The 15,891-nt window shown below is 40.2% G+C and overlaps 1 protein-coding gene and 2 pseudogenes across 5 annotated transcripts in view; all 3 read right to left on the bottom strand.

The window, feature by feature from the left end:
• NTN4 (netrin 4) overlaps positions 1-15,891 on the bottom strand; it is a 117,660-nt gene that overhangs the window by 61,792 nt on the left and 39,977 nt on the right. The window lies entirely within an intron of this gene.
• On the bottom strand, positions 12,309-13,764 carry LOC102753284 (annotated as a pseudogene).
• LOC102753564 lies at positions 13,764-14,552 on the bottom strand (annotated as a pseudogene).

Raw genomic sequence — 15,891 nt, forward strand, 5'->3', positions numbered from 1 at the left:
TGCCATGGCAGCTTCATCCGGAAGGATGTCCGGAATGACGTCTAGAAGGTCGTTTGGCTGACTGGTCTAATTAGCATATTACACTTTTATTATTATAGATGGGTTTTGAATGTCTTATATTGTCACAAGATTGAGTCTACTAGCTTCCTCTTTTCAGTGTCGTCAGACACTTTATTTTTCCTCTGATGATTGTAATAAATATTTCTGCCTTAAACATGCAAATAGTATTGAACTGAAAATTGTAATGCCCAGGAGGCTTTCGAAGATTACATTTAGATAAGATCATACTATTACCAAGTTATGAGATTTTTTTCTACTTTTAATTCATTGCATAGAACTGTTTCATATTTGTTCTTTGTTTCCAATGGGTTTTAAGAATTATTTCTGACTACTGGGTTTTTAAAAATGTCTCTCCAGTATATACCTTTATTTGGTTAAATCCTATGAGTATATACATAATTTGTTTTCAGATTTGCTAATATACAACGGCAATAAAGTAAGGCTCTCTGATTCTAAGACTTTCTTGCCTTAAAATATTAAATTGGTTCTTTTTTCTAAAAGCCACAATTTCTTCAGCTGCAAAGATATAGACAAATATCTTTATATTCTTGCTGCAGTTCTTGTCCATAGATATGTTGCCGGTGGAAATGGGGTCTTTATGGTGTCAGGAGAAAACCATTTCAGGGGCCATAAACAGAAGCATGAGGTTTGGTGGTAAGATTTATTGAAACTGGAGCAAACACAAAGGGCTGTCCCAGGTTGTTTTCATCAAGCCCAGAAGAAAGGCCAGGGTCCAGAAATGTTGTGCCATTGGTTCAGTCTAGTACAGTCCCTGTCTCCAACTGGCCAGCCTAGCCTCTGTTCGCAGCTGCACTCCAGCTAGGACTGTGCTACTATCCCCAGTACCTAGGCTCACACTTAGAGCCCATGCGTGGGGACCATGCTTGGGCCCCCCTCAGCTGCTAGTCTGCATGGCTGGTACAGAGAGAATGTCAGTGCAGGAGCGCACGTTATGGGGCCAGAGGCCCTTGTTAGGCTTAGATTATATTATCTTGTGCTTTCAAACTGACCAATCTCTTTCCCAATCCCTTGAAGGCTTGTGCTGGGCCCTCCCCCTAACCAATTCATTTCATAGATCTTCCAGGGTCTGCATCCTTATCCAATCTGATCCTTTTCCCAGGCTATACACTCCTCCATATGATTGCCATCTTAGCTTCTATTGCACATGCCTCATAGTAGAAGAACCTCCCCTATGCCATCTACTGGGCCTGTGCCCAGTAGAGGAATTTCCCCTTTACTGTTTTTATTTCTTCCTCCGTAATCCTGGCTAATGAACGCTAATGATCCTTCCTGTCCATTTTGGGGATTAGGTCTCAAGGGTAGAGGATGCAATAGTCCCCTCGGGAGTGTGTGAAGCAGGCTTATTGTCCGATTCAGCTCCCTAGCAGATTAGGCTTCTTCTTCTTCTTCTTCTTTTTTTTTTTTAGATTAGGCTTCTTAATGTCTAATTCCATTTGCTCCATTCTTTTTTATCTTTTATTTTTATTGATTTCAGAGAGGAAGGGAGAGGGAGAGGGAGAGAGAAACATCAATGATGAGAGAGAATCATTGATTGGCTATCTCCTGCATGCCCCCTACTGGGGATCGATCCTGCAACGTGGGCATGTGCCCTTGACCAGAATCCAACCCAGGACCTTTCAGTCCACAGGCCAACACTCTATCCACTGAGCCAAACCCGTTAGGGCCCCATTCTTTATTAATATCCAGCTACCTTTACTAACAACTTTGAGTTTCCTATAACACTATATAAGAAACTATTTCAGTATAAAGCTAAGCAGTGAAATTTCAAACAAAATTGTTGGCCTATAACTGTGTTGAGTGACTAGGATAGTTGCCAATAGCCATTCAACCACTCCATCTCTGCTAGTCATTTGATCTCAGTTACATGTTTTCATAATTTCACTTTACACTTGTCTTTTTATATTTAAATTTTTCTAAGGCCACAATGCAAATCAGTGGCAGAACTCCCAAGAGAGTCCTAAAATATTAGAGCTCCATCTAAGAACAGTGATTTCATCAGAAGGATTTTTTTCCTTCCCACAAACACCTAAAAATAACTTCTTATGATAAAATCTCATTGAGGGGAAAAAGGGATCAGATCAATGTCAATTTCTTAGTACCTATTTAATTTAAATAATTTTAGAAAGAAATAGCAGAAGTGGAATGAACAATATAGAACTTCTAATATGCTGTTAAAACTATTAGCAACTATGGGGCAAGAACCTGGGAAACTGAGTGAAGCCAAAAACTAGTAGAACACATTTTGTAAGCAAGTTATCTGTCAAGAAACATTCAATTCGAGAATGATGGAACATTTTGTGGGCGTTTTGGTCAAGGCCTTTTAGAATTTGGATGGTTTTTATAATGAGGTGGGGACCAGGTAAATTCTATTAGAAATGCTGTGGGGGATTATTAAGTACTTTTCACCCGTTGACACTCACTTGTTCAATGTGCTCACATAGCTTCTGGTTATTTTAAAGGAAAATTCCTTGTTAAGGCTATTTTGCATTCTCTTACAAAGATTTTTTTTAAATTCATTCTAGTTCACATTTCCCACTTCTTCCTTTTTTCTTGACAGCTCTGTCTGACTGTCACTCAGTATTCTATACAGTGCAGAGGGTGTTACAAAAGTTGACTTGTTTAAGATAAATGAGCCCCTGATTGTAGTACAAGAAGCCAGTTGCTAGGGCATGTTTTCTTCCACATCTTTTGTTGTTGAATTAATTCATTCACATGGTTCTTTTTATATTGAAAAACTGCTTGTTTCTTGGTGAGCCTTATAAAACATAGCCTTCATTATTGAGTATGCTCATATGAAAGATCAATAATGATTTATTAAAAACTTATGTTTCTTTGGCAATTCTATCTGAATGCAGTCATTAACAAATCTGTGATCATCAGTATAATTGATGAAACAACAGCCACAGACACAGCCACAGATATTGAAAGAATTGGTTTTCTTCAATACCTATCCATCCAATGCTATTGCTTTTGAAAACAGCTTGAAAAACTGGAACTTGAAAATCTATACTAATAAAAGGATAATATGCTAATTAGACTGGACATCTTCCGGACGTCCTTCCTGATGAAGCCGGGGCTGGAGGGTAGTCAGCCCGGGGCCCAGGTACCTGTCTGTAGCCTGAGGAGGGAAGCAGCCTGGGTCCCGGGTACCTGCCAGCGGCTGGAGGAGGGAATCCCGGGTCCCGGGTGCTGGAGGGAAGCCAGTGCTGGCAGCCAGGGGAAGGAAGGCCTACTCTTGCATGAATTTTCGTGCATCGGGCCTCTAGTAAATATATAAAATCCCGATATAACCAGCCATGGTTTTTAGTTTGTTTTTTAGTTATTGATTTTTTTATTGGAATTAATCACATAACATAAAATTCCTCATTTAAAACATTCTAAATCATACAATTTAGTGGTTTTCAGTATATTAAAAAAAAATCATGCAATCATTACCACCATCCAATTCTAGAGCATTTTCAAAAGAAACCTTGTGCCCATTAAGCAGTTTCTCACTCTTCCTCATTGATTCACAACTCCTGAAAACCAAACCTACTTTGTATTTATGGATTTCCCTATTTTGGACATTTAATATAAAAGGAATAATATGTGGCCTTTTGTGTTTGGTTTCTTTCACTTAGCATAATGTTTTCAAGGTTCATTCACATTGTAAAATGTTTCAGTATTCCATTCCTTTTTATGGTTGGACTAGATCCCCGGTGCACGAAATTCCTGCATGGGTGTGGTCCTTAGGTGTGGCTGGCGATCGAAGCACAAGCATCTGGTATGGAAGAGCAGGTCCCAGCTGACCTCTGGGCCCTGGGCAGCACCTGAGCCACAGCACCCGAGTCCCCATGCAGAGATGTGGTGAGCATGGCCTGACACCACAGGCAAGGGCTCAGTGTGCACCTCTTGGCTGCCCAGTGGCACCACACGGAAGCCGGGCAGGCAGCGTGCTCTCTTCTGGCCGGCCTTACAGACCAGCTCCTGCATGAATGCACAGGGAGCCTGATCAGCCCCTGCGGTCCCAATGGCTGCAGCCCAGCTCACCCAGAAGATGTTGCGTGGGTGTGGGGCAGGCCCCTTGTGGGTGCCTGGCACCTGAGCATGGGGACTTCCTTGGCACACAAGCCCTGGTGTCCTGGGGGAGGGTAGCAGGGGGAGTGAAAGCAAGCTTGACGGACACGCCGCATTCTCACCGCAACTTGGTCCCCGTCACCCCTGACCCCAAGTAGCTGGAGAGAGGTTGCAGCGTGTCGCTAATGCCCACCATGTTCTGCACCACCCCCTGGTGGTCAGTGCACATCATTGTGAGCAGTCGAACTCCCATTTGAACTCCCGGTAGAACAACTGCCTGAGGGGACAATTTGCATATTAAGCTTTTATTATATAGGATACTATTCCATAAAAATATAATGGATGGATATACCACATTTTGTTCATTCATTCATCAGTTGCTGGACATCAGATTGTTGCCACTTGGGGCTACTATGAATAATGCTACTATAAACATTCATGTATAAGATTTTGTGTAGACATAGGTTTTCAGTTCACTTGGATATATAACTGAGGAGAATTGCTGGCTCATATGGTAACTGTATTAAATTTTTTTAGAAACTGCCAGACAGTTTCCACAGCAGCAGCACCATTTTGCATTCCCACCAGCAATGTATGAGGTTTCCCATTTCTCCACATGGTCATCAACACCTATTGTTATGTCTTTTTTATTACAGTCATCCTAGTGGATATGAAGTGGTATTGCATTGTGGTTTTGATTTGCATTTCCCTAATGACTAGGGACTGCAAGCATCTATTCATGCACTTATTAGCCATTTGCATAGCTTCTTTGGAGAAATGTCCATTCAAACGTATCTCCATTTTAAATTGCATTCCTTATCATTATATGGATAAATGTGACATAAGGAGAATAAATTTTGGAAACAGATACATGGGGTATTTAATCCCTGATCTCAATAATCTTGGATAGGTTCCTTAATAACAAGATATAAGTTTCTACCTATAAAATAAAGATAATATTACTGGCCCCTTGTGTTTGAGGATTAAAATAGAAGAAGTATGTAGATGTGTGACAGAGAATATAAAAAACAATAATTATTAATGTTATTAACATTATTATCTCAAGTGAATAACATTATCTCTTATTTTTAAAATGTTATTGATGCTGAGAGCTAACCTAGCCAGCTAAATTACATGCCTGCTAGTAGTGCCTTTAGAGATGCAAAAATAAAAGGCAAAGGACACTTGATCAGTGTTTACTCTTATGAATTGCATAATTATTTGTATTATACATGAAATATTTAATAGTGGAACACATGTGATCTTTTTTCTATATCTAATATGTGAGCTCTCTTAAAGCTAAATATATTGTAGGTTTTGAAACCATAATTCTTTTTTCTTTCTATCTAAGGAGCTAGAGAGAAATTAAAAAGATACTAGATTCTATATAACTAAAAAATATAATGAGTTAACAAGTACTATAGTTCTTCTGTATCACCATACATGTACTGTTTTATTCCATTAAAATAATGACATTGCTAAGATATAATACAACTGTAGTTCCAATTATAGTACTGTATTAAGGCTTTGAGTGCCAAGATTAACAGACCTGGGTTTTTTCACTGTTTGAAATGGCTGTGAACTTCTTTGTCTTGTAGAATAATTATTGCGCTGCGCGCGCGCGCGTATGTGTGTGTGTGTGTGTGTGTGTGTGTTTTAACCTTATGTGTTTCAGCTGTGATTTCCTTGAGTGTCTGGTCACTAAAAATTTTCCTCGTAAGAGGGACTGAGGATTTTACAGCTTATCTTCTACTGAATGCAATTGTTTTAGGAAAAATTGAAGTACATTTCCAGCTCTTACAAAATTGGCATGACACAAAAGAAACACGTTAGAGATATGAGGGCTGGGGCTGTGAACCAGAAGTCAGGTATCTATCTACAACCTAAGTTTTTCTCTTTCCATGAAGCTTCCTCCATACCCCATTATATTATCATTTAAATAGGGAGACTAGGCTTTTCTGACCCAGAGCTCAGACTCCAGGCTCCCAAATATCAGAATAGATTCAAAAGTGCTACACTAAAAAGGAAATATTCCTAAAAACATCTGCAAAGTGAGATATCTAAAGAGCACTTTATAGTTAAAAAAATGTCAAATTTAACTTGTTGTTTCCCAAATTTATAAAGCTAGCAGCTTGAACCTGTTAAAGAAACTCATTTTTGCAGCTTTACAATGCCCCAGTTTTGACCTAAAGATACACATTCTGCAATTCATGAAAAGTGGAATGTACAAGTATTACATTTGGATAATCGACCTTACTTTCTAATTGGTGTATATTTTACTTTCAGAGATGTCAGCTCTGACAACAATATTTTCATTTTCAGGTATTTTTATCCTTTTACCTCTCTGTGAAATGGAGGCCTATAAATAAATATTTAAATGTTCTAGGGGAATTCTTAAAAGGAAATCCATTGGGAATTCTTTCATGAGTGCCAAACTGCTTTATAATGCCTTTAGTTCTGAAGTCTTCTGGTTTCCTGATCATCTAATAAAAAGAGTAATCTCAGGCAGCTCTTGTCATTAAAAGAGAACATGTCTTACTGTCTAGACAGAAAATAAGGCTATATTAATTGGAAGTTTTACAGTCAAAACACTAGTAATTTCCAGCCATGAACATATTTTACTGGCTTGCCCTTCTACTAGGAAACACAAGGTAGTAAATGCGGTACAACAACATTCTGTTCACCTTCTATGGCGTCTGTAGTTACTCATTGCCAAGGGACTACTGGCAAAACTATACCATGCTAACAGAGGGACATTGAAATGAGGTTAAGACCTTGCAAAGGATTGAGAACAGCCTCACGCTAAAAGTACCAAGTTAGCAGGCTTTATATTTTGTTTATTTTAGGGATACAACATTGTGTCCTCGTTTGTGATAGGATGACCCATTCCTCCAGATTTGATGTGACAAAATGAAAAAACTGGGATTGCTGCTGTTTCTCATTCACAGTGAAAATTATTTTGGGAAAAACTGGGATTGCTGCTGTTTCTCATTCACAGTGAAAATTATTTTGGGCTACATATGAAAGTAGGATTGTAGGTACAGAAATCCCTCTTCTTAATAAAGCCAAAAATAAGCATCAAAGATGATGCATACCCCCCCAAATAGTCACTCCTAAATTATTTACTTTGTAGATTATCCAAACTTAATTGCTTTGACTTTCTTCTTTCCTTCCTTTGAGCCATTTCACTAGTTACTGAATGGAAGAAAAGAGAATCAATGATAATTTCTGGTTCCATATTAAAATGTAGATGATTTGGATAGATGACCTATCCCTATAAAAAGAGTCTTTTTAACAACTGTTTTTTGTTTTGTTTTTTCCCTTGGTAGCCTATTGGGGATGGAGGTGGGGTACAATGATAAGGATTCTGAGTAATTGCTCTATCACTGTGGCTTTAAGAAAGTACATTAATCTCTCTGTATTTCAGTTTTCCTTATCTGCAGAATTGAAATAAAACATTTCCAATGTTGTAATAAGGATCTAGTGAAACAATACATGAGAAAGGGCGTTATAAAATATGAAACAGCAGACCTTTGGTGGTGGGAATAGTCTTTGCTCTCTTGTGTCCTAACTTTTCTCCTTGCTCAGTTTAGATTCTACAGTCCATCGTGATAATCAATCCCTTGAGCCTGTCCCCATCTCCCTTGCCCCTCCTGTACTTTATCCCTTCTTTTTTCTCTGTTCTTGGCATAATATCAACCCTGGTTAGATCCAAATCTTTAACAGCACAACAACAGCAAAAAGAGAATGGGCTTCAGTGTCTGACAGGCGAATTTAAACTGTAGCTCCACCCCTTCTTAACTTTTGAGAAGTCAGATAACATTTCCCAGTCTCACCTCCTCATTTGTGAAAGAAAACGATGATATTGCATCATCCAGTTGTTGTGAATATTAGATTTAATAACATTTATAGCACGACAGCATAAGATTTGGTACACAACAATGCATTTGATAAGTGATAACTATTAATAGTAGTATTTATAATCTATGATCTTTTTTTTTCTCTGCTGAGACAAAAAAAAATTAGGGCTAGATTAATTGGAAGTTTTACATGTCCAATTTGTAGGTGTTAAATTTCAAACATGAGTATATGTTTTATTACATAAAAATATTTTTAAATTCTGATATAATGTTCTCATTTAATAACTTGATTGTTTTTAAGCCTTTTGACCTTTCCCTTAACACCTTGAAGAGTCAAGAGCATTCTCATTATTACTTTTTGCTATTCACAGTAAATAATTTTTTAAAAGAAGATATGAACAGTGGTCTTAAACCTGTTCTGAATTGACAAAACATGGCATGTAAGTTATGCAAACATAAATACATGAATAATTGTATTCAGGTTCTGCCATGAAACTGTATGAATGATTCTAAATCCTGACTCCCAAAGGTAGGTGGCTAAGTAACATTTTCCTCAAACCACACTGTCTCAATGCTACTTTTAGGTTTGAACACATCAGTTAAAAAAAAAAATCCCACCACCATAACAAGTGTAACTCAAGAGGTTTAAACAATTGTTCCTGGTACTCTAAGACTTCTATGTTATCTAGTGGATAATACTTCAGTAAAACAATGAATTTTCCATGTTCCTTCATAGTATCATCCATCAATAGCTGTAAAATCAATCAGCTGCTAGGGGAAAAAGGAACTACATTAGTCCTCTCTGGCTGCAAAGAAAAAAAATCTTAAGATCTCCTCTTCACATTATTTCTGGGATCCCAGGAGGCTGGAATTAAAGTACAGTGTTCTTTGCCGCAAGACCTCTAGCCCTGTATACATGTCCAACAGCACATATGCTGTAATTTATTTTTGTCATTATTGGGGTAGAAGAGTATATGGAAGTAGCTAAAATAATACAATATAATAACAGCAATAACTGTAGGTAGTGCCTATCATGTCCTAGGCATTGGCTACCATATTTTTTAATCCTTACACTAACTATATAAGATAGATGTCATCCTCATTTTCTTAGGAAACTGAGATGCAGTGAGACCAACTTAGTAAATGTGGTGATTCAAATCAAGGTCTATTTGACTCCAATGTTAGGATATCAATCATTGCTCTGCCTTCTAGTAAAAGGAGCAACAAATTGAACTGGAAAAAGATAGAAGAAGGACAAACTTGGAAAAGGACACAGAAGTTGGTTGGAGCATTGTTCTGTATACCAGAAGGTGGCGGGCTTGATTCCCAGTCAGGGCACATACGTAGGTTGTGGGTTCGATCCCTGGTTGGGGTACATGTAGGAGGCAACTGATCCATCTCTCTCTCTCTCAAAACAATCAACCAACCAACCAACCAATAAAAGACACAGGAGTATTTTAAGATAAATGAACCTACCAACTTGTATTTTACTTCGTATCTTTTCCTACTTCCTACTCCCAAAGAAAGAAAATGACCCTAACATCTTATATAGCTTAAGAAACAGACAAAGTATCATTTCCATTAACTTCCTTAATTCTCTATCATCAGCCATCGAAAATTATGGCACATAAAATCAGATCCTACTTAGTCGCCCTCACAACAATATTAGTTGTAGCTGTCTATGGAGCAGCAGCTTGCAAACTTAATTTAGCAAGTATTGTAATCACCCAGAGGGTCTGTTAAACACGGATTTCTGGGCCCCATCACTAGAGTTTCTGATTCAGTAGGTCTGGGCTAGGGCCTGAGATTCATAATTCTAACAAGTTCCCAGTAATGCTGCTGCTGCTGGTTCAGGGACCAACTCTTTGAAAATGACTGCTATAAAGAAAAACTAAAGTAAGTTAGATTTGCACACACTGCCTAGGGGGCAAGCTGGCTGGTAAAAGAGAGCATTTCTTAAGAGGCTACCTTCCATTCTGCATGCACAATTTACAAATCCAGTTATTTATTTCCACATACCTATAATGAATGATGTTCACAGATAACACAAATGTGGGAGGACAATTGACCCTATGACCGTGTTCTTCCTGAGGCAAAAGACTGTGCTTTCATTGTGCAATTTGTTTAGCTAAGCAATCATAGGAATAAAAACATTGCGTTCAAAAGAGGCACCTATACCCAAATTTAATCCAGCTCTTAATAATCCAGAAAAAAATACATAAAAATAAAATTCAGCCCTAGCAGGTTTGGCTCAGTGGATAGAGTGTTGGCCTGCGGACCAAAGGGCCCCAGGTTCGAGTCCAGTCAAGGGCATGTACCTTGGTTGTAGGCTCCTACCTGGCCCTGGCCTTGATCAGGGCTCATGCAGGAGGCAACCAATGGATGTGTTTCTCCCACATTGGTATTTCTCTCTGTCTTTCTCCCTCTCTTCCACTCTCTCTAAAAGTCAATGGAAAAATATCCTCAGGTGAGGATTAAAAATAAAATTCATCTAAGCTCAGTGGTGGGAAAGATCTGAAATCAGAACGATTCACATTTCCAACTAACCACAGGTCTTTGCTGGTCCAATTGCTATGGCTCCCTCCCACTCTTCTCCTCCCCTCCCTCCTTCTTCCTCCCTCCCACTCTTCCTCTCTTCCTTCCTTCCTTCCTTCTTTCCTTCCTTCGTAGAATAGATACAGCAGGGATTCTCATGGAACCGGATCCCTGGAACCCAACATGCCCTTGACCACATAGTCTGTTTCTTACCTCTACCTGGCTCTAGCTCCAGGTTGGACTTGGTCTTTCCTGGTTTTAGCGCATGCTATAGTTACAGCAATAGGGGCTACCACCACACTGCACAAGTTGAAATAAATATGAAAGCTGGGGAGCAGGAAGCCACAAAACTAGTATCACTGTATTTTAAATTGCTTTTGATTCCAAAGTAGCCCGAGATTATTAAGGAAATGCAGTTCCTGTCCCATAAAGTCTTCTAGAATGGAGACTCCTTATTTAACCTCCTTTTGAAATGAAAAAAAAAAAAAAAAAACAAACACAAAAAAACAAACACATTTGCTATGTACTAGTAATCCCCTTTCCTTGGCTATCTAGATCTTCTTTATAGATTGATAGTTCTCTCTCTCTCTCTCTCTCTCTCTCTCTCTCTCTCTCTCTCTCTCTCTCTTTTAAAGGAGGGGGCTCCTACAGTAACTTTATTGTAACTGAGAAACCTGGCTGCAGGCAGGCTACATGATTAGAGCAGATGGCCATCTTTCCAAAGGGTGAGGCCTGAGCCCAGCTGGCAGCACACACAGTTAAAACCAAAGCCCAGAATAACCTCTTTCCTGACACTATCCTGCATTGCTCGACTCATGAGTGACAGCACAAACACACTGAATCGAAGTACAAGGTCCAACTGGGCAGAGGCAAAAACCCAACAGGAAACAACCAATCACAGGAGAGGGTGCTAAAATAAAATTCAGTTGCCTACTCTCCGCTATTCTTTGCCAAGAAAGGTGAGGGTATGGGATGAGCGGTAAGTTAGGTTTCTTTATTCTTCAAATAAGAGAATGGGGTTGATGGTCAGTGAAATAGAACAGTATGAAAATCTAGGCTAGTTATAAACCTTTGTGCCTAAAGAAAAGAACAGCAGTGCTAGTAAGTAGAGAAGAACATTAAAATGCCGGCAACTATTAAAAAGGAGAGCCTTATTTCTTTTTTTCTCAAATAAGACAGGAAACAGCATCTTGTGTTTTCCTTGCTGCAGTGGCTGCAGATTTGCCACTTTTCATAAAATACGATTTCTACTAGTATATTATTGTCCATTGATAAAATTGCTCAATCACGAGAAGATATAACAGGTGAACTGTTATTGTTAGAACAGGTCTTCTCACAAAGCCTCAAATATGGGCTATTTCTCATGCTGGATCCACAGAGGAAACCCCAAACACCATAAGGTGCCTCAGATAAAGCTCCTGCAATATTGCAATGGTGCGATTGGCAGGTTCGTGGGGGGCTGTGATTTTCTTGCACGTGTAAACTCTTTTGGACAACCTGGAGATAAAAGGATGGGGAAGAGTTTGGTTTAGAGCCAAAAAGTTTCAGACATCAGCCTTGGATGGATGCCTCTGCCCCATTTCACTGCATGTTCTCCTCTGAGAAACACATTTAATCGCTGAGTGTTAAGCACTGTGGTTAAAAGAAATGATCCGTTCACCACCATCCACTCTCCCTCATCCTCCATGTGAATCTCACAATAGCAGAGGCTGATGACAAGAAGGTTGACTCTGTTCCCTCTCACCAGAGAAATCGGTTCGTATCTTTGTAAATGAGCTAGGTAGCCCAGTTGTCTGAGGTGACCCCTGACACAGAGATGTAGCTGACCTTTGTCTTGTAGATGGAGAACTCTTTGGTCAGCCACTCCATCTGTTCAGCCTTTCGCTCCATGAAACAAAACATGCCAGTCTGGTCAGGAATGTGCTGCCAATGGTGGGAGAAGTCTTCCTTCTTGAGGTTGGAGATCAGCTGAGCCCACAGGCCAACGATAAGGTTGGCCATGACTTAAACTTCTTGCAACTACTGTTTTTGAAAATCCAGGGTAGTCAGAATGGTTGAGCAATCTGGGTCCTACTGAGAGGAGGTTTGGAACACATTGGACGGATCAATATCTTCAACTGTAATTTAACTCTTTGGGCTTCATCAGCATCTCTGCAGACTGCACTGAAGGCTGCCACATACGCCCATGTTTTGGGCATAGGATTGGCAGTGAGAACTGGTAATGCGCTCTCTGACGGCATCCTTGTTAACATCGCACGTGGCAAATCCTTGGTAGGTCATGTCAAAGAACACAGAGAGATTCTTGTTCCTCATTACTGTTGCTTTTCCTTCCATTGCTCAAGACGAGGTGTCCTCTCCCATGAGATTGTAGGCACAGGTATGCAGGAGAATGCTTTGCTCTGGTATTTTTGAAATGCCCTTCTTAGTGCCTGTGAAATCAAAGCCACAAGTCTTGGGGTCATAGTATAGATAGCCATGTAGCTGCATGCAGTGTCCCCGAAGATGCATGTGTAATGTCCCCCAGGATGGTTTGGGCAGAAATACGTCCCAGCTGAACTTAAAAACCCTTTGCAGATATCTGGCTCCAATCCTTAAGACCCAGTTCCAGAAACGATCTGCATAGTGACATATTGGCCACTCCTCAAGATTTTGCTATTCTTATCCAAGGCTAGTTCTTCAGATGTCTTGCAAAATCCAACCATTTCAGCAACATGCAGGTATTCTTTGTCCAGGTTTTTTGCAGCAATCTGGACACTAGGGTGCATATACAGCTTTCCATTATCATCCTGGTAGGCACCACCTTCCAGACTCATCTTCTTGATGTTGGTATCTCTCTTATAGGCTTCTGTGACCCCCAGGATGGGACCTGCAGCCCCCATCTCTACATGAGCCTACCAGGAATTGGCTGTGGCAGAGGCAAGACAGCAAGGCCTGGGTGGGAGGTGGCAGTGACCCCAGACAGGATGCAGCTGGAATATATCAGAGCTATGGTAGGCAGTAAAAGAGCAGGGGGGTAGTGACAGGATGGAGCAGAGAGCCAGCAGGCACAGACACCGGGGTGTGGGCTCATGATGACAGTTTTTGTTCTGGCAGAAGACTGTATATAATACTTGTATTTTAAGACTTTTGCAAAAAATCTCTGATAACTCTGCATAATTATCCCCTGTTAAATTTAGCAGAATTAATAGAATTTATTTTCTTTTTTAGTCAGAAAGTCAGTTTTTTTTATTTCTAAAGCTCTGTAATATATTGTTTGCTGCTGGTCACCTGCCATATCTCTATGAGTTTGTTCATATAGAAAACAGAGTCTGGCCATTAGCAGACCAGGCCAAAGAGGTGCACTGGGTGCTTCTGCTTTATTGCTGGGACTGATATCTTCTTGCTTCAGTTCATCTACAATGATCTTGCCCTTCAAGTCCCAGATCTTAATGCTGGGGCCCATGACAGCACAGAGCCAATAGTGGTTGGGGCGGAAGCACAGGGTGATGATGATGTCACCAATATCTAGCATATAAAGGTGCTTGCCTTTGTTGAGATCCCACAGCATGGCCTGGCCATCCTTGCTTCCTGAAGCATAGAGGGATCCATCTGGAGAGATGGTCACAGTGTTTAGTGAGCCCTGGTGGCTGATGTGGTTTGTGTTCAGCTTGCAGTTTTGGCAGGTTCCATACCTTGCCCAGCTTATCCCAGCCACAGGAGGCGATAATGGGATTGTTTATCTTGGATGAGAAGCAGACACAAGATACCTACTGTGAGTGGTTCTCATCCTGGACATTGTATTTGCACAGGCCCACAGAATATAATAGAAAGGTCTAGAATTTTCTCTTTAGAGTTTACATTCAGAGGACTTACTAAAAAAAAACAAACCACAAAAAGAAACTATTGCTTTTAAATGCATATGCATGGGAGTTTTGTAAGGTTCTTGAAAACTCTGGTAATTTAGTTTGGTTGATCAGAGCCATTCAGATTGTCTCATGGGTCATTCTCTCCAGAGATATGACCTACTCTGGGCCATGTCATGACAGCTGCTTTTGTCTATCCCTTTGCTCAGGACTCTACCCTGAAGTGATCATTTAAGGTTTGGATTATAGGAGACAGCTGAGGAAACAAAGGCCAGCATCTTAGTCAATTCAGGCTGCTATACCATAAACTGGGTAGCTTATACACAACAGAAATTTATTTCTCACAGTCCTGGAGGCTGAACGCCTAAGGTCAGGGTGCCGGCATGGTCAGGTTCTGGTGAGGATCTCTTCCAGGTAGCAGACTGCCAACTTCTCACTGTGTCCTCACATGGCAAAAGCAGAGCTAGCTAGCTATCTGGCCTCTTCTTAAAGTACACCTACCCCACTTATGAGGACTCCACTCTCATGACCTAATTACCTCCCATAGGTCTCACTTCCACATACAATCCCTTTGGTTTAGGGTTTCAACATATGAATTTTGGAGGGATACAAACATTCACTCACTGTAGCCTATAGCCTCTCCTTTCACTAATTCACTTAAATATAATGGCAGAAATTTCTAGCACTCTAATCTCATACAAACTATGGAGAGTAGGTTGACATGTCTCTAGAATATCTGGGTTATTTTCTATTTGAATCATACACAACTCAATTAACTTAGATATAATGAATTACCTAATCCTTTATTTGAAGCTATATTAGTTCAAAGATCTATTAGTATCTAGAAACTAGTAGGTTGGAGAAGGTGAGAATAAACAATGACCATAATTTTTCATCATCTCTTTATTCCTATGTTGCTATCATACAAAACCTACTGAAGGTCTACTTCTGGCTCAAGTAATGCACTCGGTTCTGAGGACACAAAGATCACACACAGTCTCTGTCCTCAGGGAGTTCAGGATCTCCTAGGACAGTGGTTGTCAAACCACGGCTCACGAGCCACACACGGCTCTTTGGCCCCGTGGCACAGGCCACAAAGTTTCAATCACACTGTACATGTGCGCCCGCATGTGGTATTTTGTGGAAGAGCCACACTCAAGGGGCCAGTTTGCCGACCACTGTCTAGGAGATGAAGAGAGGTAAAAGTTCAGAAGAAAGCACAGGAGATGTGTGAACCTAGAGGAGAGAGAGTTTAACTCTGCCTAGGGAGAGAGGGGGTCAGGCCACTCTTCACAGAGGAGAACTATTATTCATTCTATTGGCTGAACAGCAAAAGATACCAGGCATTAAACGGAGGTTCTTATTTTTTCCACTATAAAAATCTATTCAACAATGGTCCCCATTTATTGTCAAAGCTGGCTTCTGTGTGATAATGCCACCAATATGATTATGCCAACCTCTCCTACTGCTCACCTTACACTTTATATCTGAAGGTCATGGTACTAAAAACTGGCATG

The sequence above is a fragment of the Myotis davidii genome, unplaced genomic scaffold, assembly GCF_000327345.1.
Source record: "Myotis davidii unplaced genomic scaffold, ASM32734v1 scaffold13, whole genome shotgun sequence".
Lineage (NCBI taxonomy): Eukaryota > Metazoa > Chordata > Mammalia > Chiroptera > Vespertilionidae > Myotis > Myotis davidii.